Below are 27,035 nucleotides of genomic sequence, written 5' to 3' on the forward strand. Positions count from 1 at the left end.
TAAGGATCCCCACTATTCCACAGAGGCAGACCTGTGGCCTTTATGGCTTTTAGCTGGGCCTTCAGGCTCTAGCAATCCTTGCATCTTTCCATGGATCCCTCATCAAGTCTAGTGGAGCCAGACTCCTGCAGGAAAGGTTTTGGAGTGGAGTTTCCCCACCCCTTCAGGACACAGTGATCTCAGACACCAAGCTGCCTTTTCAAAACAAGGTAAAAATATAGTAGGCACTTGGCATGCTGAATCTGAAAGTCTTTGGGTTAGAATGAGAGAGACAGGCTAGGATATGGTTCCTGCTGATGGTGAAGCCATGGCTTCCGTTCTCTGCTTCCCCGGAGTCTAGCCTCATCTTTTCCATTGCCTTTGTGTCTCAGTCCCTAGAGAGCCCCGCTGTGTCTGTGTACCCTGCTCTTCTTCACACAGACACAGGATACCTTGAGTCTTTGTTTTTCATACGCAGCTGCTTCTTCAGCAAGGTGTTTATCTTCAGTCATTAGGGTTTCCATTGTCTCTGTAGGGCCTTCCATTCAAATGAGTTGATTCCAACCCAGGCACTCATATTGGCTCTCTCTCAGATATGTAGGCTGATCTCCGATGTTCCAGGGAGAAAATCAATGATTTACACACATATACACCCAACGGGTAGTGATGCCAAGTGGATAGGTTCAGAGTGATACAGATATTACAAAAAATTCCCACATTCAGCACAAGCCACCCCAGAATAGCCATTAGCCTGGTGGTTGTGGAACTCACCTGCGAAGTAGGAGACCCAGGGTCAAGTCCCTGCTCTGAATCAGACAACATCTGTGTCTTATTCAACTGGAAATTCCATGTGGACTTGGTAAATCTCCCCAACAACAGTTTTATCAAAACTGATATTCCCATGGAGGGTTTTTTTTTTTTTGACAATTTGGCATTTTTCTGACCAAAAAAAGCGTTTTCACAAAAAAAAAATCTTGAGCATCTTATGTAAAAAGCCCCTTTGCAACATGCTGGGGGTTAACTCTGAGTCAGAGCCAAGTTCTGCAACATACTATGGGTTTTCCTTTGAGTATCTAAGTGTGGATCAGGTCCAGTGCTCGTTATCTCGGGCTGTGATCTAATCAGATATCACCCCATGTTGCTTTGTCTGTGAACTTTGTGTTCTGAGATGTATTACAATCTCACTTAGGATCTCAGTAGAATTTTTAGTGATCTGTAGGTAAGTCCCTCTTGCACAACGCTTATCAGTATCACCATGTTTAATATTGTGTTACTGTCTGACAAAAGATCAGGTTGCACTTGTTATAAATGTTTTGCTATGTACTCATGGTTCCTTGTTTTTTGTTTTTAATTGAATTATCTTTTAGCATAACACAGGAGGTACTTGTTCTGTTCTACTTGGTACTGGTGAGGCCTCAGCTGAAGAACTGTGTGCTAGCAGTGGGCACCATGCTTTAAGAAAGATATGGGACAAACTGGAGATAGTCCAGAAGAGGGAAACAAAAGCTGTAAAAGGTTTAAAACACCTGAGCTCTGAGGAAAGGTTAAAAAAAAAAAACTGGGCATGTTTAGTCTTGAGAAAAGAAGACTGAGGAGAGACCTGACAACAATCTTCAAATATATTAAGGGCTGTTATAAAGAGGACTGTGATCAGTTGTTCTCCATGTCCACTGACGGTAGAACAAGAAGTAATGGACTTAATCTTCAGCAAAGATTTTAGGTTAGATATTAGGAAACTTTCTAACTATAAGGATAATTAAGTACTGGAAAAGGCTTCCAAGGGAGGTTGTGGAATCCCTATTTGAGGTTTTTAAGTATAGGTTAGACAAACACCTGTCAGGGATGGCCTGGTATATTTGGTCCTGCCTCAGCTCAGGGGCCTGGATTAGATGACCCTCCAGGTCCCTTCAGTTGTATGATAATATTTAGCTATGACTTTACAACAAGTAGCTAACTTGACATCAGAATCCAAGGTGGGGTTTTTGTTTTGTTTTTTTAACAAAGCCAATTCTCTGTTACCTTGTGTCTTTGGCATAATTGCCAAAATCACAAAATACCTGCACATGCTGAATCACATTCACTAACTATAGAACTTAGTAGGCAGAAGGAGAGAACATGACATCCTGTCATCAAGAAAATTATCCCCCAAATTTTTCTTGAGCTATACCAATGTGAACATAATCTCCCGGGTGCATGCTCTTGTTTCCTTACAAAAGGTCTGAAAGAGATGGAGTGAAGAGAAAATCAAAAGGCTAGTATTTACCAGTCTGTCTTCCAGGTACTCAACAGAATTATGATCTTCTAGCCTGAAATATAAAGTTGCTCAGAGACAGACCACTGATGGTAATTAACAACTGCACTTTGCAGGCTTTCAATCTAATGAATACACAAATGAAAAATCAATGGAGGAGGCTTCCAAAAAAAGAACACAACAACAGTCTTAATGATATTCAGGCTGGCTAAAATACAGTTTCTAACCTACTAGAAATCTCTTCTATTAAACTGGGCCCCTGTCATAAACAGATAGCTAAGGGTTAATGTCTCTTTCACCTGTAAAGGGTTAACAAACAGTGACCTGCAACACCTGACCAGAGGACCAATCAGGAGACAAGATACTTTCAAACCTCGGTGGAGGGAAACCTTTGTTTGTGTTTTTGGGTTTGGCTTTGTTCTCTCTGGGACCTGGACGGGACTAGAGGTGCAACCAGGTTTCTGCGAATCTCCCTGCTACAATCTCTTATCTATTCAAAATAGTGAGTAAGTACAAAGGTGGTTATAGTCTTTTAACTTGTTTTTCTTTATTTGCAGATGTGTACTTGCTGGAAGTAGCTGAAATTGTGTTTCTGCTGGAGAAAGCTTCTTTCTTTTGTCTATAAGCTAAAAAACCCATATATTTACCATCTTGATTACAGAGACAATCTTTATGTTTTTCGTTCTTTATTAAAGTTTTCCTTTTTTTTTTTTAGAGTCTAATTGATTTTTTGGTTATCTTTTGTAAGACTCCAGGGAAGGGAGTCTGCACTCACCAGGGAATTGGTGGGAGAAAGGAAAGGAAGGAGGGAAGAAAAACCTGCTCTCTGTGTTTATCTCTGTATCTCTCTCCAGGGAGAAGGGAGGGGGAAGGTAACATTCCTCTCGGGGTGGGTCTCCTAGTGTATCCAGGGCAGGAAAGATCTGGGAGGAAGAAAGGAGGGGGAAGGGAAATGGTTTATTCCTCTTTGTGGTGAGACTCAAGGAATCTGGGTCATGGGGGTCCTCAGGGAAGGGTTTGGGGGGACCAGAGGGTATCAGGCCCTGGAATTCCTGATTGGTGGCAGCGCTACAGAATCTAAGCTGGTAATTAAGCTTAGAGGACTTTAAGCTAGTACCCATAACCTGGACGCTAAAGTCCAGAGTTGGGAATTATACTATGACAGCCCCTGTTGCTGGCAGTGCATAAGACCATATTCTACTATTCATTTATACTACTTTATTATACAGTTTATCATCTGATGAAGTCATTAATCCTTTTTTAATAAGACAAAGTATATTGATTTTTAATTTGAAAAACATTAAAATAGCTACATCTCCAAAGCTTTTAGTTCAAAAAGATAAGAAATCAAATCCTTCAATGCAGAAAAATTTTCCGCATCATTTGAGGAGATTTGGAAAATCTCAAAATGAAGCAGATGTTCTAAATAACTCTTTAAAGGGGGTGGATTAATCTCTGTACACCACCAGGCTTAGCTGAAGCTGCAATTCAACATTATAAATTGCCAACTTCATCTCCCTTTAGCTGAAGAAATACAGTATATTTTTTAAGAACAGGAGTACTTGTGGCACCTTAGAGACTAACAAATTTATTTCAGCATAAGCTTTCGTGAGCTACAGCTCACTTCTTCAGATGCACAGGATGGAACACACAGACAGGAGATATACATATTGTCCTTGTTACAAAAAGTTTCTGCAATCTCAGTAGGATATAACAATGGATAGTCACATCCCGAGGGGACCAGAGACACAAGACTTCACTAAGTGTCTAACATCCCATGATGTGATTACCTTTTGGCAATCATGCACCATATATTGCCTAAGCTGACGGTTCTGTGTTAAAGTAGATCTATACACTGCTAAAACTGTTCTGACTTCTTTACAGTGTCTGATAGCAGCAGAATTTGATCTTGTATAGCAATTAAGTTCAAAGGTCCAAAATCTTGTGAATTACACTGATCAAACACCTCCGCAACCAAGGACTTGCATTGGTGTGTAACTGGAAAGCTTAGCCCAAGGTACCTAAGAGGTCTTCTGCCAAGTGATAACTTAGCTGCCCATGGTACAATGGCAACTACAGCTGCCACTACGTACTCAGCAACAGCTCACATGTCTCGCCTTCCCAGTAACAAAGAAGGGTTTGGAATTTGGATGATCTGGGAGGGAGAGAAATTATTAAATACAGACTCAAGCCTTTGTGAACATATTTTTATTTACATTATTCACATGGTGCCTGACTTCACTCTGCCCAGGATGGATTAACAGCAGCAAAGCTGACATTTCCCAGGAGTACCTCCACTTTAAGAACTCTGCCAAAAGCAGCTGTGTTTGAACAACTTCAGCCAGGTCTCTTTTACTATTTTAAAGACTGTCTCAGTGGGCAAGTGGAAGTGCCCAGAGAACCTCCTAGTCTGATGATTGGCTCCCCAGTGGTGGGAACACCCCAAGAATTGTCAAAGGATCAATGGGGAATGATTGACTGTGGGCTATCCCCTGGCAGGAACCTTGGATATAATTTGACTAAAGTTGAGGCCTGGTTAAAACCCATACCCTGTGTCCTTGCCTCCTTCCGAGCACAGCAAGGTGATCCAACAGACTTCTGCTTACCTAAACTGTTGGGCAAAAGTCAAAAAAAATTTTGTAAAGGGAAATCATGCCTCACCAATCTACTAGAATTCTTTGAGGAGATCAACAAGCATATGGACAAGAGTGATCCAACGGATTTAGTGTACTTAGATTTTCAGAAAGCCTTTGACAAGGTCACTCACCAAAGGCTGTAAAGCAAAGTAAGCTGACAGGATAAAAGGAAAGGTCCTCTCATAGATCAGTAACTGGTTAAAATATAGGAAATAAAGGGTAGAATAAATGGCCAGTTTTCAGAATGGGGAGAGGCAGATAGTGGTATCCCCCAGAGATCTGTACTGGGACCAATACTGTTCAACATATTCATAAATGATCTGGAAAAATGGGTAAAAAATGAGGTTGCAAAATTTGCAGATGATACAAAACTACTAAAGATAGTTAAGTCCAAAACAGGCTCCGAAGAGTTACGAAGGGATCTCACAAAACTTGGTGTCTGGACAACAAAATGGCAAGGTTTGGGGGGATTTCCTCCAATCATCTCCACTCCCATTTTTCATCCATTGTATGAATTGATGAATAAATGACCTAAATAATTGAAACCAGCCTGATTATATTGCGGTATTTTGACAAATAAAATATGCAGAATTTTTAATTTTTTGGTGCGGAAGTCCCCCAGGAGTAAATTATACATATAAAATGATGGGATCTAAATTAGCTGTTACCATTCAAGAAAGAGATCTTGGAGTCATTGTGGATAATTCTCTGCAAACATCCACTCAATGTCAAGCGGCAGTCAAAAATGCTAGAGAATGTTGGGAAGCATTAGGAATAGAAAATAAGAAAATATGATACTGCCTTTATATAAATCCATGGTACACCTACATCTTGAAAACTGCTCGAAGATGTGGTCACCCCATCTCAGAAAAGATGGAAAGGGTACAGAAAATGGCAACAAAAATGCCTAGAGGTATGGAACAGTTTCCATATGAAGAGAGATTGAGTCTGGGACTTTTCAGCTTGGAAAAGAGATGATTAAGGGAGAATATGACAGAGGTCTATAAAATCATTACTTGTGTGGAGAAAGTAAATAAGAAAGTGCTATTTACTCCTTCTCATAACACAAGAACTAGGAATCACCAAATGAAATCAATAGGCAGCAGGCTTAAAACAAACATAAGGAAGTATTTCTTCACCCAACACATGGTCAACCTGTGGAACTCCTTGTCAGATGATGTTGTGAAGGCCAAGACTATAACAGAGTTCAAAAAAGAATTAGATAATTTCACGGAGGCTAGGTCCAACAATGGCTATTAGCCAGGATGGGCAGGGATGGTGTCCCTAGCCTCTGTTTGCCAGAAGCTGGGAATGGGCGACAGGCAGTGTTCCCTCTAATTTTTTATGTCCATGTGTGGAATGAATTTTGTTATGTGACATTTGTTATGTGACACATCACCTTCATATTGGTGCACATAACAAAATTCATGTGATGGGGATGATACTGAGGGGTTCAGAATATGGGAAGTGACTCAAGGATGGGGCAGAGGGTTGGATGCAGGGGGTGAGGGCTCCATCTAGGGGTGAAGATTCTGGGATGGGGCTGGGGATGAGGTGTCTGGAGTGCAGGAGGGGGCTCAGGGCTGGGGCAGAGGGTTGAGGTGTGGGGGGTATAGGCTCTGGGGTGGGGCCTGGGATGAGGGTTTTGGGGTGCAGGCTGCCCCGGGGCTGCAGTGGGGAGAGAAGACTCCCTTTAGCCCTCTTTCACTGCAGCAGCTTGGGGCAAGGGGAGAGGCACCTCTCCCGTGCTGCAGCAGCTCTGGATGGCCTGGACCAGGCCAAGGGAGAGGCTCCTCTCCCACAACAGCGGCAAATCCGGGGCAGGTCCATGTTGGGACTGGGGGAGAGGTGCTTCTCCCGCAGCTGTGGCAAGTCCACACAGGAGCCAGCGGGGAGGGGCGCCTCTCCCCCAGCTGCGGCAGATCTGCACTGGGGCCAGCAGGAAGGGATGCCTCTTCCTGCTGCTGCAGGTCCATGCTGGGGGAGAGGCATCTCTCCCTGCTGCAGCCCTGAGCCTCTGCACGGGGCTTAATGGGCAGCTGCATGCCCACACAGCTTAGAGGGAATTTAGGTGACAGGGTGATTGCCTTGATTACCTGTTCTGTTCATTCCCTCTGAAGCACCTGGTATTAGCCACTGCTGGAAGACAGGATACTGGGCTAGATGGACCTTAAGTCTGACCCAGTATGGCCATTCCTATGTTCTTACATGCTGTGAGCAGTCCTACTGAAGTCAAGTCTTTGCAGGACTTTGCACAGTGTCTTAAGTCCTGATGAAGGATAAGTGAGATCCCAGAAGACTGGAGAAGGGCAGACATAATCTGTCTTTAAAAAGGAATAAATTATTAAACAATCTGTTTGTTCACACCAGGAGAGGCCAACACTGATTTGTCAAGAACAAATCATGCCAAACCAGTCTAATATCCTTCTTTGACAGGGTTGCTGACCTAGTGGATAGGGGGAAGCATTAGATATGATATTTCTATATTTCAGTAATAAGGATTTTGACACCCACCCACATGACAGTTTCATAAGCAAACTAAGGAAATGTGATGTAGATGAAATGACCAGAGGGTGGGTGAACAGCTGGTTGAAATTCCTTACTCAAAGAGTAGCTATCAATGGTTTGCTATCAAATGGGAGAACATATCAAGTGGAGTCTGTCTTGGGCCTGGTATTTATTCAACATTTTCATTAATGACTTGGATAATGGAGTGAAGAATATGCTATAAAATATATGGATGATACCAAGATGGGCAGGTGGAAAGCACTTTGGAGTATGTCTTCAATGCATCTGGGAGTGAGCCCCCCAGCACGAGTATACAGGCTCATGCTAGCAGGGCTTGTGCTATAACACTAAAAATAGCTGTGTAAATGTTGCTCAGATGTCACACCTCAAGCTGGAGCTTAGGCTCTTAAGCCCACCCCATTCTCAACCACCCATGCTATAGAGCCACAGCAGTGTTGTCTAAGCAACTGTGTGTTTGGGTTCCTGTGAGTTACCACTGTGAATTTGAAGAAAAAAATAGTATTACATTGCAACCTTCCAGCAAGTATGTTTGTTTTTTTTCCTAACTTCCCTGTGTGTATGCCATGAACAGGGTTGGCCCTTGACCCAACAGCAGGAGAGCCAGGCCATATTTTAGTGAGTTGACTTCTAATCCCATATGCCAGGATGCAGTGTCACTCATTCAACTATAATCCAGCTGCCCACCCCTAGCATCACAATAGAGGTGCGGCTGGACCAAAATTTGATTACATGGTGATGTGACCTGGCACATGGGATCACAACACCACTCAAACTTGGGGTAGACAGGCAGGTAACCTTGGTCCTCTACTAAGCTGTCTGTGCCACCAGCTGTGAACATAACATCAACAAATTGGGGCGAGCCCAAAGGAGAGCAACAAAACTGATACGAGGTTTGGAAGACATGACCTACAAGGAAAGGTTGAAAGAATTAGGCATGTTTAGTCTAGAAAAAGGTAGGGGACATGATAAGTCTTCAGATACATAAAAGATTGTTATAAAAATTACGGTGCTCAATCGTTCTCCATGTGCAGTGAAGTGTGGAACAAAAAGTAATTGGTTTAGTTTGCAGCAAGAGAGCTTTAGATTAAATATTAGGAAAAACTCTCTAACTATATGGATAGTCAAGTACTGGAATAGGCTTCCAACAAAGGTTGTGGATCCCTGTCACTGAAGGTTTATAAGAACAGGTTGGACAAACACCTGTCAGGGATGGTCTAGGTATACTTGGTCCTGCCTCATCAGCATGGAGGGCTGGACTTGATGACCTTTTGAGGTTCCTTTCAGCCCTACATTTCTATGATTAAGCCCAATCTGCAGCAATAGGGCACCTTTAGTGTGGACTACTATAATTATCTTTCCAGTTTTGGTACACCCATTTCTGAACATTAGAAGCTTTTCTTTAAATACTGAGGGAAGGAAGGAATGTTGGCCAGGACTGGGGGGTTATCCCCAACTCCTTTATATATATATTAGTCCCCAGAAAGAATGTAAATACAACCTAATGTAACATGCTATTAACGAACAAAGACTAGCTCCCAGTTATGAAATAAAATAAAACTACAATAGAAAAACAAAGAATAAATCTATTGATCATAACGTTGCAAAATGGAATTGCTAACATCCACCTGGACAGCTAGTAAAGACACTGAAAAAAGACTTTGATTTAACATTGCACTGTAAGAAGTTCTTCAACGTAGTCACTTGTTAGTGTTGCACTGTAGTAACATGTAAAGGTTTGGATAGCGGCTATAAGTCACTGACTGTATTATAAGGAAGTTGTACTCATCAGCAGCAGTTCCCAGACACATTGTATCTGAGATAGACTCAATATCCCTGGAAGTGCATCTGGCAGCACCTGCTTCTATTTTATTCAGCCTGTTTATAGGGTTCATTGTGAGTAGGGTGACCATATTTCCCTATGCTGAATACGGGACACTTGGTAAAATTACCTGTATTCAAGTGAGTTCAATGGCAATCAATCAGAACTATGCAGTACAAACATTCAAATTAACATCAAGTTGACTGAGACCCTATTAAAAATAAATACTGTGTACTTGGATTCTTTTTATTAATCTTCTTATTGTTAAGGCTTTAGGGCTCACATGGGGAGAGGTGACAGACACACACTCCCATACAACTCTCTCACACAAGGGGGGTGACCCTCCCCTCCCTGCCCATTGCTCGCCGTCCTCCATGCCTGGCTGGGCCCGCAGACTAGACCTGCATCTCCTGGTACCACTTGCCATGTCTTCCTGAGGCAACACATGGGGGCGACATGTGGGTCACATGCCCTCCCACCATCATATTTCTGCCAGGGTTCACACCAGAATGTGGCCAGCAGCAGCTTTTCAGCACTGTGCGGGAGGAAAGGGATGAGATCTGCTTTCAACTATGGGGCGGGGGGAGAGGGATTACCTGGTCCATGTCTTTGCAGAGCTCATCTCTTCCCCCACCCACCCACCCACTCACTCCCCCGTGGCTAGAAACAGTTTGTCCCTTCCTGCCTGCACAGTATCGAAAGGCAGCTAACACCTTTGGGCTGCTGCTGGCCCTTAACATAATGCAACCACCTCCGGCTACAGCACAGGCAGGAGGGGTTAAGTCCTAAGGATGCATTGTGCACCAGAGCCCAGGGAACCTGACTGCAGGAGCTTCAGCAAACCCAGCCAGAAAGATGGTTCAGCAGGGGAGGGTGCCTAGGGGACAGAGCAGCCCCGTGCACCCTGTGGGCAGACCCAGGGCGGGAGGAGTTGAAGAAGGTGCTAAGCTCCTGCCCATGGGGCTGCTGTGAAGCCTTCAGGGTCTGGGCACAAACAGGCTGGAAATCACTCTCCCCCTCCCCCTGCCAGGGGCAAAGAGGCTTCCTGTACTAGTGCTGTGTGGGGCTTTGGCACATGCAGGGCTCGGCTCCTCCTGCAGCTTCACCCTACTATCAGCCTTGCACACTCACCCCCATCGTCAGCCACTGGACCGCCCCCTCTCACTGCTGGTGGGCGGGCATCTAGCGAGCAGGGATCCCGCCAGCAGCAGGAACTGCCAGTACTGATGGGATGGGAGAGAGACAGAAAATACCTGACAATTTGCCTGTTTTAAAGAAAAAGTCAGGACACTTGCAGGAGGGCTTAAATACGGGACTGTCCTTTTAAAAACAGGACTTCTGGTCTCCCTAATTGTGAGTTTCTCTCTTTATCTCTCCAGTGCACTCTGTCCACACTGGAAGGGGGTTGGAGACATAGTCTTGCCTTTGTCCCAGCCTATGTGATTTCTAATATCACTAGATACACCCAATCCCTGCACACTGGGAGCATGAGTGGCAGCTCCTTGGGTTCTCTTGCCTTCATTCACACATATGCCCATCATAGGCTCATCTAGCCCTAAGTAGCCATTTAAGGCCTCGTGGACATTAAACACAGAAAGTTCTTTCTAGCAAAGGGGCTAGAATGCTACAGAACATGGAAACTCAAGAAATATGAGATTCTAACATATATTCTATAGACTATGTTAAAATAACAGGGGCCAGAGCCTTAGCCAATGGAGCTAGTCAGCTATATGGATTTACACAAGCTTATATATTTTACAAGGTCATTGAAAATAGGAAAAGTGAGCAAATTTTAAAGTACTTCCTTACATATTTACTTCATGCTGTGTATAAAATAAGGTATCCTCCCATGAGTCATGGACAGCTTCCTCAGTGCAAATGATCTGGGAATTGTTGATTTAGGTTCACAACTTTAAACATATTCTTTTTAATTTCCATGTAAGGGTTTCTCTCTTTTAAATCCTGGAAGATCCCAGCGTGTATACTTACCACTAAAGAAATCAGAATAAGTCTATTCTACTTCCACACAGTTCACCTTGCATCTGCATGCCCTGCACATTCAAGGTATCAAGCCTCCAGAAAGGGTTATGGTCTGACTGAAGGTTGGCAGATTTAATCAAATACATCAATTGTTCATATGCCACCATTTGAAGCAGATAGCTTGCTGGGCTGTATAATGAGCTCAAATTAAAGCTGAAGCAATGTAAAGCCTGTAAACTTGAGTGGGTATCTAGCCAATGGGTGGAAAGTTCTTGACTGTCATTGTCCAAAGTACGGTTTGTTCAGATAAAAGAAAACCACCTACTTCTGAGAACAAGAATTAACAGTCATGCTGTAATTGGTACCCTCTTGGGGCTGTGCTCCCAGTGTCTGATTAGCACGAATTCTCCTAGCTTTAGAATTCTAAAGCCATTAAGCCACCACACTGTTGAGTGTTGCATGCCAGCCCCTGCTGGGCGGCATTGTACCTTTCAGTAGCCCCTGCTGCCTCTTGCAGTCAGCTCTTTTTCAGGCAAAAGTTAGAAACAAACACCAGAAAATACAACCCAACTTTGTGGGGACAGCGGGTGGAGATTTATTATTTAAAAAAAACCACAAAAGACCAGCATTTTGCTCCAGGGATTTCTCTCTAAGAGGATTACACAGCAGTAAAATGTTGTTACAATCTGGCAACGGTAACGTTTAGGTTTCAAAGGACCCACATGATTAGATCACCTGAAAACAACCATGTTTAGACATGATTCTGTAGGAAAGTGCTGCTTGCATGGGCCTTTATTCAACTCTCATTGAAGTCAGTGGGAGTTTTTGCTGTGGGACGCAATGGGACTAGGACTATAGTCTCCATTCATTGTAGACAGGGATAAATCTGGTAAAGACAATTATAATAGGCTGCATGTGATGCATATTAAAAATTCTTACGATGCTGAAGAAGATCTGTTGCCACTTTTCATACTTTAGTATTTCAGCTAATAAACTGTTCGGTGCTCTGAGAAAATAAATTAAATCTTGTTTATTTTATATTACAGTAGTGACAAAAGGCTGCAACCAAGACTCGGAATCCATTGTGGTAGGCAAACACAGTAAGGGAGATGCTCCCGAGAAGAGTTTTTATAATCTAAGTAGACACTGGAGACAAAGGATGGGGGATAGTGAGTACTGCGGTCTCTATTTTACAGATGGGGAGTGGAGGCAGCAAAAGATTAAGTGACTCACCCAAGATCACATAGGGAGTCTGTGGCAAAGCTGGGATATTCTGAATCTCAGGCCAGGCCAGATTTAGTTGGTGATTGGTCCTGCTTTGAGCAGGGGGTTGGACCTGATGACCTCCTGAGATCCCTTCCAACCCTGATATTCTATGATTCTATGAGTGCCTTAATCATAAGACTTACATAGAGGAAAAAAATCACTCTGAAAATTAGATTTACCTGAAATAAGTTTGGAGGTCCATAAAGACAAAGCAGCATGCCAAACAGCACACTAGTTTAAAATGAAATTTAATTTAAAATTAACAAAACCAATTACGTTGAAATTTAATTTGAAAAAAATTCATCCCCAGGCTGCTTGCTATATATCCCCATGGAGTGAATGTTTATGGTTGAAGTTTGTAGGCATTCATCTAGAAGCTGATAAAGGAATTTTCAACTTCAATTTTGTGCTGTCTAATAATTCTTTTGCAAAGGGGTATTGAACATCTCACGGGACTGGGAAAGTAGAGCTTCTCAGCAACTAAGTTGCCCGCTCAAATTCAGCCAATGTCAAGAGAGTTTGAAACTTATTGCCACCTGTTGCAAAGTGAAATTATTTTGGTTTCAGTTGGGTTAATGGTGGCCAGGTGGCCACGTCCCAAAACCCACCACCATTAATTAATTGGCATCTTTGTTGACCTTAATTGACAACCTTGTTGCAGGAGGGAAGCCAGTAAAAGAATGGACTTGCATCTATCCTCTCTTCCAAGAAAGAGTACCTGCAGTGTCGGGCTGAGGCACCTTACTTGGTAGGAAGGTGTGAAGAAGCTGCCCTGCATCTGCCCATACTATATCCATCCATGGAGGTTGTCATACTCCAGCCTGTCAGTCCTGCAACTTTCCTGGGTATGACATTCTCATGAACGCTTCAACAAAATTTGGAAAGCTGCTTGTCCAACCATTGCAGTAGAGCAGGGCAAATAGTAAAGCAATGCAACTGTGGGTCCTTGATGGAAGTATTGACCACACAGAAAAGTGGTACTTCATGCTGATTTCATTCAAGTCAAGTAGTGGCATGTCCACAAGTGTGTAGTGGCACTTCAAGCCCACACAAATTAAGAGGTTCCCTCGCTCATAATTTTCTCCAACATTTTACGGGAATATGGGGGCTAGGTGGCTGCAGTATGTTTCTGTCCATCCAATCAATAAATCTGCTTTGTAGGTGCAATTAACTCATCTTTGTGAGCTAAAGATTCTGACAAGACTTGTCAAATTTGGCAGAGGAGGTTTGAGTTAAGATCTACTCAGAATAATTGTCTTTAGCACAGACCACCATTTAATGTGGTGGTGATGATGATAAGTAAATTTCACCTAGAAAATAGGACACAATTAATTCCCTTGGGAAAACTCAGTGCTGATAGTTGCAAAATTTACTTTTTAAAAATCAAACAACTCTCCCTTTAAAGAGATGCTAGAGAATAAAGGAAGATTAAACTGACTGAAAGTAATAGAGGGAAGGACAAGAGGGGAGAGAAATTGGGTTTCTGGTCCATTTGGATGCCTTCCTTGCGCTTGGTTTCTCTGCAATCATTCTTTTACCAGAGTCACTCTTTGTTTTCTAAATACAATTGCCTGCAATAACAAAACCCACCTTCACTGCATGTGGAATAAAAGTGAGCAAATCATTAGGCTTTACATGCATTCAGTATGTGGGATGGGATAAATGGTAGAAAAAAATTGTACACGTGATTGACGTGTTAAATTTCCCCTTCCGTCAAGTAAAAAAAATTTTTTGCCCACTGTTGACTAGTACTAAGAAATGTTTAGTAATTCCACAGAAAGCTATTCCTCAAATGAAACATAACTATGTTCCTACTTTAACATTTAACTTTTTAAGGAAGCATCAGGAAATGTTGAATATGCTCAGTTACAGTTCCTGATTCAAAAAATATTTTTTCAGCTATATTTCTTGCAAATGTAGTGACATCATAGGACAAATTTCTCAGTGTGCATCTTTAACTGAAAGCCAAAAATTTGGAGGTGCACCAATTTGCATATCTGAAGATTAGCCAAATCTCATTAGCCCGTGGCCGTAGCAGTCAGTCATGCATTTATAAGCTTGGGCATGCAAAAACAAGATTGTGTGAGCTCACATAGATGCACCTGCAAATGTTGGTAATTGCTGAAATTTTGGCCTTGTATGACCTGTTATAAAATCTTCTGCTCAGTATATTTTTGCCCAGGGATTTTTCAGAAGATATACAATGCCCCATGTTACTCTTTCTAATCAAAAACTAATTTCCCCATCTCTCCCCCTCAAAAAGGGCTCCAGAATTATCATTAAATATAAGGATTATTCTGCTAAATGACAGCTAGACTCTTAGCGGAGCATGAGTATGTTCCTACCCCCCACAAACAGATCGAGTAAATCTATAATTAAATGCAGGATTCATGGGCTGGATTGATAGAGCTACAGGCTGCTACCACCTGACAATGTCCTCTCCACAAATATTTTCCTATTCTAACAAATGTCTACTGCCACATTGCATGGCAATATTTTTAGGCTGAAAATTTCATGAAAACTGGTTTTCTTGTAGTATCCGTGCCATACATCAACCTTTTTGGTCCTATCTAGGGTTAGCCCAGTGATGTATTGGAGAGTGCTATGGGACAGTGTTAAAGAAACCCAAGGCCACTTTCTTTTGGAATTGAATAAGGTACTTTATTAGTATAGGAACAGCATAATCATAAAGCTACATTCTGTTTCTCTGCAGAACCTCTGCCTAGAACCTTCCCCAATACCTCTCTTGTCTGGCTTCCTAACAGTATACACTCCTCACAGAGGGAGGTTTTAGGGGATCCTAGAAGCAACTTGTTAATATTTTGCCACTGAAGTGAAGAGAGGGTTGAAGAGACTTTCCTATTTCTAATAGAGTTCAACTCCCATCCCGGATGCTGGTCTCTAGTGCCAGAAAAGACTTATCACCAGGGCTCATGCAAATATATTTGAAGAGTTCATATTTTGCTGTTGGAACTGAAATAGAGCTGTAGATTCAGCTTTGCTTTGTCTGAACACTGCAGTTTTGGACTTCAGTGAGTTCCAATGGAAATGAACACTATCAGGTAAAAGCTACGCTCTTAGCAACAAATGAATTGCTAGATATAGACATATGGCATAGTCACAATATATTTTCAGTGTAATATGGAGCTATTTAGCCTCACAATTCTAGCACTAATGGGCATTAGCAACACTGCTAAATCCAGGACCACACACTTTGAGTCAAATAATTCCTTTTCTAGTTTTGTGTTCCATGCACTGCAATAGACAATCTTCTCTAGCAATACATCCGAGAAGCCAGTATACTACTAAAGAAAAAATTACAACAGATTCATTTATGGAGATGGACACAGTGGAGAATTTCTAGTCTTTATAATAAAATTTCCTTTTATTACATGAACAGTTCCTAAGTCACTCTGCAGCACTATACCAAATGTATAGACATCTCATGGACACTTTTATGTATGGGCTTGCTCTTGCACTTCTTTTTTCCTCGCACCAATTTTTACACTGGTATAAGTCCACTGAATTCACTGTGGTCCTACGCCAGATTCTTGCTGATGTAAGAGAAAAGACTGGGACCAAGTGACTTCAACGTAATTAAGATATGTCTACACTGCTCTAGCCCTTTGTTCATGCTGCAATCTGCTAAAACTTTACTGTCCACCAAACTTGACTGTACAGAGGACAAAGAAAGTCAACCCATGGGACTCCCAGCTCTGGACTCCCAGAGCATGAGTGCAGTGGGACTGTGTCTACACTGGAGAGCAACAGGACTTTAACCCTAGGTCCCAGCTTGACTCAGGCTCAGAACCTCCACTGCCGTTGTTGGGTAGAAAAGGTTCCATTTATTACATGTACATAGTTGCCATCTTGGACTACTAAAAGGATAACCTGTCTTCCATCTTGGCACCCCTTCTACTTCAACTTTGGCACTCTTTTCGAGTTTGGCGTCAAAGCAAGGAAAAGACGGGAAAGGTAGTGTTTCATGTCTGTAAAACCTGCCTAGCAGCAAGGAATGTATATAAGGGAGTGTTCACCCTTGAGGGGAATTCTGTGTCTCTGGATACTGTGAGAGCAGATCAGCTTAGTGAGGCATAGGCACCCTCCCACATTGTACCAGCCTTGCTATTAGCTGAAGCCCTAAGGGAATAGGACTTAAAGTGAACCAGCAACACTTACCAAGGTTCTCTTAACTTACCTCCACTCACCTGTTCCACCATCACATGAGATAGTGTTCGCATTCAGCATGCAGAACAATGAGATCAAGAATAGAAGGCAGAAGACATCATACTGAAGATCTACTTACCAGTCATCGAAGTTCCTGAGGTCCAATTCCTGTTGTGTTCCCATTCCAAACACCTGTTCCTGAGGTCCTGGCTCCCGTCTGTGTTCCTGTTTCTGTTCTCCTGTCCAGTGTCCGCAAGACATAGTGTAGTCCTTCTCTGTTATTTCTGTAAAACCCCACTGGGTAAAGGTTTGGGCTTTAACGTTCATCCCCATTTCCATCACCTGTGTTAACAACTGAGCAGTTATTCTTTGTGTTATCTTTGTTGCAGGGAGTCCTAGTTTGTTGTTGTGTATCTCAATAAACACCATTTTGTTGTTTGCAACCTTAACCTGTCTGTGTCTTAACTACACTAAAACACCATTGATAGATGCGGGGGGTGGGTGGGTGGGTAAGATACTGCAGATAGCCCATCTTCTGTGAAGTAAAACCTATCTTAACTGTCTCGGGCTAACACCATAGGGTCTTGGGACCCTGAGTTTGTGATTGGTATGTAGATAGAAGGGGGGCCTGCATTTGAACTCCACACTTACATTGAAGTGTAGACATACCCTTAGTAGTAATGGGGTGGGGGGTTGTAGGTTTTAGTATGTTATATAGGCCATTAGCTATCACTAGATCAGGGGTCGGCAACCTCTGGCACACAGCTCGCCAGGGTAAGCACACAGGCAGGCCAGGACAGTTTGTTCACCTGCTGCGTTGGCAGGTTCGGCTGATTGCAGCTCCCACTGGCCACGGTTCATCATCCCAGGCCTAGGGCACGAAACATCCTTGCACTGGCCCTGCAAAGCTAACAGCATTATTTACTCTTGATTTGATCTTGTTTTATTCCATATTTAAAGCCAAAAGGCTGTAATTCAGTGGCTGCTTTAAAGTATGCTCTGTGTGCTATTATATTTGCATAACAGCAGCTTTCAAAGAGGCTACTGGTTTTCATAAAGTGCATTGCTCACATTATATGAAAATCTTGATCAGATTTATGACCTGTTTGGAATGCGGTGTGTTTTCAGTGTGATACAGAAGGTATTTAGCCACAGAACCTGAAACTGCCTTTTTCGCAGGGGCTCTTATAAGGCCTGTGGGGAATTTCAGTGGTGCAATGGCCTCTGCTCAGGAATGTATGTATCCTCCTTAAAAGTGGAAATTGCCCCTGAAGAGTTCATGTGATGAGAATTCATCCCATTACATTTACATAAGACTCAGTGCTTGCTGAGAAAGGAATTGGGGAGTTCGTTAAATTAGTACTGACTAAAGCTCCTGATCCTGCAGACACCCTGGCTTAACCCAGTGGTTCTCAACCTTTCCAGACTATTGTACCCCTTTCAGGAGTCTGATTTGTCTTGCGTATCCCAACTTTCACCTCCCTTTAAAACTACTGGGTTACAAAAGCAGATGTAAAAATACAAAAGGGTCACAGTACGCTATTACTGAAAATTGCTTACTTTCTCCTTTTGTCGGTATGAAATTTTAGTTTGTACTCACTTCGTTAGTGCTTTTTATGTAGCCTGTTGTAAAACTAGGCAAATATCTAGATGAGTTGACGTACCCCATAGAAGTTCTCTGTGTACTTCCAGGGATACACATACTCCTGGTTGAAAACCACTGGCTTAATCTCTCTCTTGTGAATAGTCCCAATGAAGTAACCAGGACTAATGCATGTGTTTAATGTTATGCACTTCATGGGTGTTCACTAGCTCAGAGCCACTCAATGCTCTCAGAAATCAGACACCCCATGCCCCAGAACCCCTTAAAGACAGAGTGATTCTCACACCAGTTCTCTACAAAAACTCTTCAAGTATAAAAATAACCAGTTGTTGTCTGAAGAGCTCCATGGAGAACCCATCCTATCATCTGCTCTACAAAGTGCTCATTAAGCAATGCAGACTGTCGGCTGTCTAGAACAGTCAGAATTAATATGCAATGTTAAATTTAACCAGCAGAGCTTGAGTAGTGCATATATTTGGTGTAAGTAAGTTACAGTTTAGCAATAAGTTTTGCTAATTAATTTAATATTGGTAAATAAATAAAGAAATTAAACAGGTTACTGATGTATGATTTGATATTGATAAATTCTTATAAAATTTGATATTTGATTAATTATTATTTCAGATTTGTTGAAAGTTAAATTACGAGAACTAATCATTTGTTTGCTTGTATATTCCTGTAAGGAAATCATTAATGCCTAATGCTATCATTGTCATAGGTCACATTAGAGACTTTGTTGAAATCGATGGGAAATTACCAATAACTACAGCATGACCAACCATTTCTAATAGTTTAAGCATTCAGGGCAGATATTTCTGTTATAGAACTCCCTTTTAAAAATACATATGTTTAGTTAGTCTGTGAAACTATTCAGTTTTTTGATTAGTAAAAGTCTTTAAAGTGAAATCCTGGCCCAAGTGGCAAAAATCCCATGGACTTCAGAAGGGACAGAATTTCATAGAATCATAGGACTGGAAGGGACCTCGAGAGGTTGTCTAGTCCAGTCCCCTGCACTCATGGCAGAACTAAGTATTATCTAGACCATCCCGGGCCGGACAGGTATTTGTCTAACCTGATTTTAAAAATCTCCAATGATGGAGATTCCACAACCTCCCTAAGCAATTTATTCCAGTGCTTAACCACCCTGACAGTTAGGAAGTCTTTCCTAATGTCCAACCCAAACCTCCCTTGCTGCAATTTAAGCCCATTGCTTCTAGTCCAATCCTCAGAGGTTAAGGAGAACCATTTTTCTTCCTCCTCCTTGTAACAACCTTTTATGTACTTGAAAATGGTTATCATGTCCCCTCTCAGTCTTCTCTTTTTCAGACTAAACTAACCCAATTTTTTCAATCATCCTTCATAGGTCATGTTTTCTAGACCTTTAATCATTTTTGTTGCTCTTCTCTGGATTTCTCCAATTTGTCCACATCCTTCCTGAAATGTGGCACCCAGAACAGGACACAAGACTATAGTTGAGGCCTAATCAGTGCAGAGTGGAGCAGAAAAATTACTTCTCGTGTCTTGCTTACAACACTACTGCTAATACAGCCCAGAATGATGTTTGCTTTTTTTGCAATAGTGGTCCACTATGACCCCCAGATCCTTTTCTGCAGAACTCCTTCCTAGGCAGTTTCCTATTTGGTATGTGTGCAACTGATTGTTCCTTCCTAAGTGGAGTACTTTGCATTTGTCCTTATTGAATTTCATCCTATTTATTTCAGACCATTTCTCCAGTTTGTCCAGATCATTTTGAATTATAATCCTACCCTCCAAAGCACTTGCAATACCTCCCAGCTTGGTATCGTCCACAAACTTTATAAGTGTACTCTCTATGCCATTATCTAAATCAGAGATTGGCAACCTTTGGCATGCGGCTCGTCAGGGTAAGCCCCATGGCGGGCTAGGCCAGTTTGTTTACCTTCTGCATCTGCAGGTTCAGCTGCTAGCAGCTCCCACTGGCCATGGTTCACCGCTCCAAGCCAATGGGGTCGACGGGAAGCAGCAGCCAGCACTTCCTTCGGCCCTCGCCACTTCCCACAGCCCCCATTGGCCTGGGATGGTGAACCACGGCCAGTGGGAGCCGCAACCAGCCAAACTTGCAGAAGTAGCAGGTAAACAAACCAGCCCAACCCGCCAGGGTGCTTACCCTGGTGAGCTGCGTGCCAAAGATTGTCGGTCCCTGATCTAAATAATTGATGGAGATAGTTAACAGAACCAGACCCAGAACTGATCTCTGCAGGACCCCACTCTTTATGCCCTTCCAGCATGACTGTGAGCCACTGATAACTACTCTGTGGGAATGGTTTTCCAACCAGTTTTGCACTCACTTTACAGTAGCTCCATCTAGGTTGCATTTCCCTAGTTTGTTTATGAGAAGGTTATGCGAGACAGTATCAAAAGCTTTACTAAAGTCAAAACATACCATGTCTTCTGCTTCTACCCAACCACAAGGCTTGTTACCCTATCAGGTTGGTTTGACATGATTTGTTCTTGACAAATCCATGCTCATTGTTACTTATCACCTTATTATCTTCTAGGTGTTTGCAAATTGATTGCTTAATTATTTGCTCCATTATCTTTCCGGGTACAGTAATTAAGCTGACTGGTTTCTAATTCCCCAGGTTGTCCTTATTTTCCCTTTTTATAGATGGGCACTATATTTGCCCTTTTCCAGTCTTCTGGAATCTCTCCTGTCTTCCATGATTTTTCAAAGATAATCGCTAATGGCTTAGATATCTCTGCAGTGAACTCTTTGAGTATTCTAGGCAGAGCCGTCCCTAGGGTACGGCGAATCAGGGCAACTGCTCTGGGCCCCACAGACTGGTGCAAATGGCTAGTGTCGGTCCTGGAAGTGACAGATTTATCACTTCCACCCTGGGCCCAGCAGCCCCACCCCCAGGGACAGCCCTGATTCTAATATGCATTTCATCAGGCCCTGGTAACTTTAAGACATCTAACTTGTCTAAGTAATTTTTACCTTGTTCTTTCCCTATTTTAGCCTCTAATCCTACCTCATTTTCACTGGCATTTACTATGTTTCACCCTTGAAATTCTAGATTCTAGAGTTCAGCTACATTGTTGGTATATACCTAACCATATTACAGTTTCACTTTCTCCATCTCACCTTTTTATTTAAAAAAAAAACAAAAACTTGCCCTTTCCCCTCTGATGGCTTATGACGTACAGTGGAAAGACTGTCTTGCCTCAGGCTTTTCTACTTTTATTTCTCCTATATCATGAGCATACTACTTCTATGAAAGACATAGAAAAATCATTGTTCTTGCTGTAAGATTTGCCTTTCCTCTTTCCCCTCTTCCACCCTTCATTGCTTCGTCACACAGATTTGCCTTGTGACTCTACTTTTGATTTCTCATACTTGGACACACAGAGACCTGCAGTGTGTGGTTATGAATAAATCATTATTCCATGGGTATCTGCTCTGAACTGTCTTTGTCATCTAGTGGTCTTTAAAAGTATGGAGTATTTCAGTATCCGAGTATATTCCTCCTTATTTATTGTGCGTTGTGCATCCATTTCTGACTTGCAACATTTGGCTCTTTGTTTTTAAAATTCCTGACTGAAATGTGAGCAAAGTTAATATTCTTGCAGATGTTCTACATCAAAACATATTATAGTTTTAAAACATAGTAAAAGGTTGTGTTTTTCTATTTATATTAATCTCCATTTGCACACCTTTTGTCATAATATAATTCCCAGTTCTGAACCTTAGCGTCCAAAATATGGGTACTAGCATGAATTCCCCTAAGCTTAATTACCAGCTTAGATCTGATAAGCTGCCACCAGTCAGGAATTCCCGTGCCTGATACACTCTGGTCCCCCCAAAACCTTCCCTGGGGACCCCCAAGACCCAGACCCCCTGGATCTTAACACAAGGAAAGTAAACCCCTTTCCTCACTGTTGCCTTTCCTAGGATTTCCCTCCCTGGGTTACCCTGAAAGATTACCGTGATTCAAACTCCTTGAATCTTAAAACAGGGAGGAATGTCCCTTCCCCCCACCCCTTTCTCCCTCACCCAGAGGCAAAACAGATTCAAGCTCCGTGAATCTAAAACAAAGGGATTCCCCCTTCTCCCCTCCCTCCCTGTTAAGTACAGACTCAATTCCCTTGAGCCTCAACAAGGGGGAAAAATCAGACAGGTCTTAAAAGCAAAACTTTTAATTAAAAGAAAGAAAAAAAGGTAAAAGTTTATCTTTGCGATTTAGGCCTGGTCTACACTATGCTGTTAAACCGATTTTAACAGCGTTAAATCAATTTAACGCTGCACCCGTCCACACTACACTGCTCTTTATATTGATTTAAAGGGCTCTTTAAATCGATTTCTGTACTCCTACAAAACGAGAGGAGTAATGCTAAAATCGATATTACTATATCGGATTAGGGTTAGTGTGGACGCAAATCGAAGTTATTGGCCTCATTATTTTACAGTAGCTACCCACAGTGCACCGCTCCAGAAATCGACGCTAGCCTCGGACCATGGACGCACACCACTGAATTAATGTGCCTACTGTGGACGCGCACAATCGACATTATAATATCTGTTTTACAAAATCGGTTTAAGCTAATTTGAATTTATCCTGTAGTGTAGACGTAGCCTTAGATGGTAAAAAGTTACAGGGTCTGTCAGCTTATAGAAACTAGAAAGAAGCCTCCCCCCCCCAGCAAGATACAATTTAAAATACTTCCAGCAAACTACACATTTGCAAATACAGAAACAATCAAAAGACTATAACCGCCTTTCTTACTAAATTACTCACTATTCTGAATATATAAGAGACTGTAGCAGGGAGATTGGCAAGAAACCTGGTTGCACGTCCAGTCCCTTCCAGGACCCAGAGAGAACAAAGCAAAACCCAAAAAACACAAACAAAGGCTTCTCTCCACCGAGATTTGAAAGTATCTTGTCTCCTGATTGGTCCCCTGGTCATGTGTTTGGTTCCCTGTTTGTTAACACTTTACAGGTAAAAGAGACATTGACCCTTAACTATCTGTTTATGACACCTTCAGGCTTTTAGCAGATAGTATCACTTTATTTTCATTAAGGCAGAAGTGGACCCTGACAGCTAACCCGGGTGTGGACTGACTGTGCACCAAATCCTGAAGGTTCCTGGTTTTTTAAAAAGGTGTTCTGCCTTAGTCCAAACCTCTCTTGCCATTTTTGTGGCTCTGCTCATCTGTCACTGAATATTATTATAATTAATAATTTTATTACACTTGCTCCTAGAGAGACCCAGCCCAGCTGAGATCAAAGCACTGCACAAGCACAGAGTAAGAAAGTCCTTGCCCCAACAGCTGACCATCTAAATAGTCAGGGCAGAAAGAGGGCAGGAGGGGAAAAAGAGGCATACGGAGTTGAAGTGACTTTCCCAAGGTCAGAGACAGAGCTATGAATAGAACCCAGATCATCTGACTCTCTGGATGAAATCCCAGCCCCACTGAACTCAGTGAGGTTTGCTGTTGAGTTGAATGTAGCCAGCTTTTCACTAGACTGTGTTCAGTCCACACGACCATTCTGCATGATCCTTTGTCTGCCACTAAGTAGAAATGCTGATACCTTTGGCTGAGACTTGTGTTTTTCACGCTCCCTCCCATCTCATCTTTCCTCCTCCCTTTCTCCTCCTCTGATTACTGTCAGCTTTCTCCCTGTTCCCCTTCCATGCTTTTGTCTTTCCCCTTCATTTAAAAATATTTTAATTTTTAGTTAAAGAAGAAAGTCAAAGTATGAATTCCACCAATATTTTTTGGTAACGAACCTGGTTAAGTATCTTGGTGTCACTTTCAGTCACATCCTTTCTCTAGAAAACTACAGGCTTTTTTGTTTTCATGAGATTCACAGACGTCTCTTCTGCTTGCTCAGCCAATACCCCATTGGTCTCATGACTGCCTTACCACAGCTAGGCAAGGCATGATCTTGTGATCATGAAGCTCAACTACTGTAATCCCCTTTTAGCAGGGCTTCTTTAGCAGTCACTTGCAGCCTGTTCGTAATGCAGGAGCATGCTTGCTCACTGGCTTGAGCAGACACGATTATATATGTTAACCAACAGGGAGGAACTTGTTGAGAATTTAAAAGTAGAAGGAAGCTTGGGTGAAAGTGATCATGAAATCATAGAATTTGCAATTCTAAGGAAGGGTAGAAAGGAGTACAGCAGAATAGAGACAATGGATTTCAGGAAGGCGGATTTTGGTAAGCTCAGAGAGCTGATAGGCAAGGTCCCATGGGAATTAAAACTGAGGGGAAAAACAACTGAGGAAAGTTGGCAGTTTTTCAAAGGGACGCTATTAAGGACCCAGAAGCAAGTTATTCCGATGGTTAGGAAAGATAGAAAATGTGGCAAAAGACCACCTTGGCTTACCCTTGAGATCTTGCGTGACCTACAAAATAAAAAGGCGGCATATAAAAAATGGAAACTAGGTCAGATCACGAAGGATGAATATAGGCAAATAACACAGGAATGCAGAGGCAAGATTAGAAAAGAAAAGGCACAAAATGAACTCAAACTAGCTATGGGAATAAAGGGAAACAAGAAGACTTTTTATCAATACATTAGAAGCAAGAGGAAGACTAAGGACAGGGTAGGCCCACTGCTCAATGAGGAGGGGGGTAACAGTAACGGGAGACTCGGAAATGGCAGAGATGCTTAATGACTTCTTTGTTTCGGTCTTCACTGAGAAGTCTGAAGGAATGTCTAGTATAGTGAATGCTTACGGGAAGAGGGTAGGTTTAGAAGAGAAAATAAGGAAAGAGCAAGTAAAAAAGCACTTAGAAAAGTTAGATGCCTGCAAGTCACCAGGGCCTGATGAAATGCATCCTAGAATACTCAAGGAGTTAATAGAGGAGGTATCTGAGCCTCTAGCTATTATCTTTGGGAAATCATGGGAGACGGGGGAGATTCCAGAAGACTGGAAGGGGGCAAATATAGTGCCCATCTATAAAAAGGGAAATAAAAACAACCCAGGAAACTACAGACCAGTTAGTTTAACTTCTGTGCCAGGGAAGATAATGGAGCAGGTAATCAAAGAAATCATCTGCAAACACTTGGAAGGTGGTAAGGTGATAGGGAATAGCCAGCATGGATTTGTAAAGAACAAATCGTGTCAAACTAATCTGATAACGTTCTTTGATAGGATAACGAGCCTTGTGGATAAGGGAGAAGCGGTGGATGTGATATACCTAGACTTTAGTAAGGCATTTGATACAGTTTCGCATGATATTCTTATAGATAAGCTAGGAAAGTACAATTTAGATGGGGCTACTATAAGGTGGGTGCATAACTGGCTGGATAACCGTACTCAGAGAGTAGTTGTTAATGGCTCCCAATCCTGCTGGAAAGGTATAACAAGTGGGGTTCCGCAGGGGTCTGTTTTGGGACCGGTTCTGTTCAATATCTTCATCAACGATTTAGATGTTGGCATAGAAAGTACGCTTATTAAGTTTGCGGACGATACCAAACTGGGAGGGATTGCAACTGCTCTGGAGCACAGGGTCAAAATTCAAAATGATCTGGACAAATTGGAGAAATGGTCTGAGGTAAACAGGATGAAGTTCAATAAAGATAAATGCAAAGTGCTCCACTTAGGAAGGAACAATCAGTTTCACACATACAGAATGGGAAGAGACTGTCTAGGAAGGAGTATGGCAGAAAGAGATCTAGGGGTCATAGTGGACCACAAGCTTAATATGAGTGAACAGTGTGATACTGTTGCAAAAAAAGCAAACATGATTCTGGGATGCATTAACAGGTGTGTTGTAAACAAGACACGAGAAGTCATTCTTCCGCTTTACTCTGCGCTGGTTAGGCCTCAACTGGAGTATTGTGTCCAGTTCTGGACACCGCATTTCAAGAAAGATGTGGAGAAATTGGAGAGGGTCCAGAGAAGAGCAACAAGAATGATTAAAGGTCTTGAGAACATGACCTATGAAGGAAGGCTGAAGGAATTGGGTTTATTTAGTTTGGAAAAGAGAAGACTGAGAGGGGACCTGATATCAGTTTTCAGGTATCTAAAAGGGTGTCATCAGGAGGAGGGAGAAAACTTGTTCACCTTAGCCTCCAATGATAGAACAAGAAGCAATGGGCTTAAACTGCAGCAAGGGAGATTTAGGTTAGACATTAGGAAAAAGTTCCTAACTGTCAGGGTAGTTAAACACTGGAATAGATTGCCTAGGGAAGTTGTAGAATCTCCATCGCTGGAGATATTTAAGAGTAGGTTAGATAAATGTCTATTAGGGATGGTTTAGACAGTATTTGGTCCTGCCATGAGGGCAGGGAACTGGACTCGATGACCTCTCGAGGTCCCTTCCAGTCCTAGAGTCTATGAGTCTATGAGTCTATGGCTGTGACAATGCAGTTCTGGCGGGACCCAACTGAGAGTACCAATTCAGGACTAATTTCTTAAACAGGGCAGTTACAGCCCAAGGCTGGAGTTTTTCCACCTCTAAGCCAAACCAAACCAGCCAGACAAAGAGGACTTTGGTTTCACCCCACTGGCTAACCACAAGTCACACAAGCAACTTCCTTAGACACTCCAATCTCCCAGTATCACCACCAGTGCCACTCATCCTGGGGATGAATGGTTATGAAAATCAACACCCCAATAAAAGAAAAAGGTTCTCTCGATCCCAAAGAATCAAGCCCCAGACCCAGGTCAATATACAAATCAGATCTTACCCACAAATCAAGCTGTTGCCAATCCTTTAAAATCTAAAGGTTTATTCATAAAAGGAAAAAGAGATGAGAACTAGAATTGGTTAAATGGAATCAATTACATACAGTAATGGCAAAGTTC

At 42.3% G+C, this 27,035-nt stretch overlaps 1 long non-coding RNA gene across 1 annotated transcript; it reads left to right on the plus strand.

Annotated features, from left to right (window-relative positions):
• The first annotated feature begins 3,387 nt into the window (after window positions 1–3,387).
• Window positions 3,388–26,706, plus strand: LOC115646083. The gene is made up of 3 exons (XR_003998928.1): window positions 3,388–3,400; window positions 6,468–6,476; window positions 26,577–26,706. It is a non-coding gene; the product is annotated as an uncharacterized LOC115646083 (long non-coding RNA).
• The last annotated feature ends 329 nt before the right edge of the window (window positions 26,707–27,035 follow it).

Source organism: Gopherus evgoodei, chromosome 1 (genome assembly GCF_007399415.2).
Source record: "Gopherus evgoodei ecotype Sinaloan lineage chromosome 1, rGopEvg1_v1.p, whole genome shotgun sequence".
Lineage (NCBI taxonomy): Eukaryota > Metazoa > Chordata > Testudines > Testudinidae > Gopherus > Gopherus evgoodei.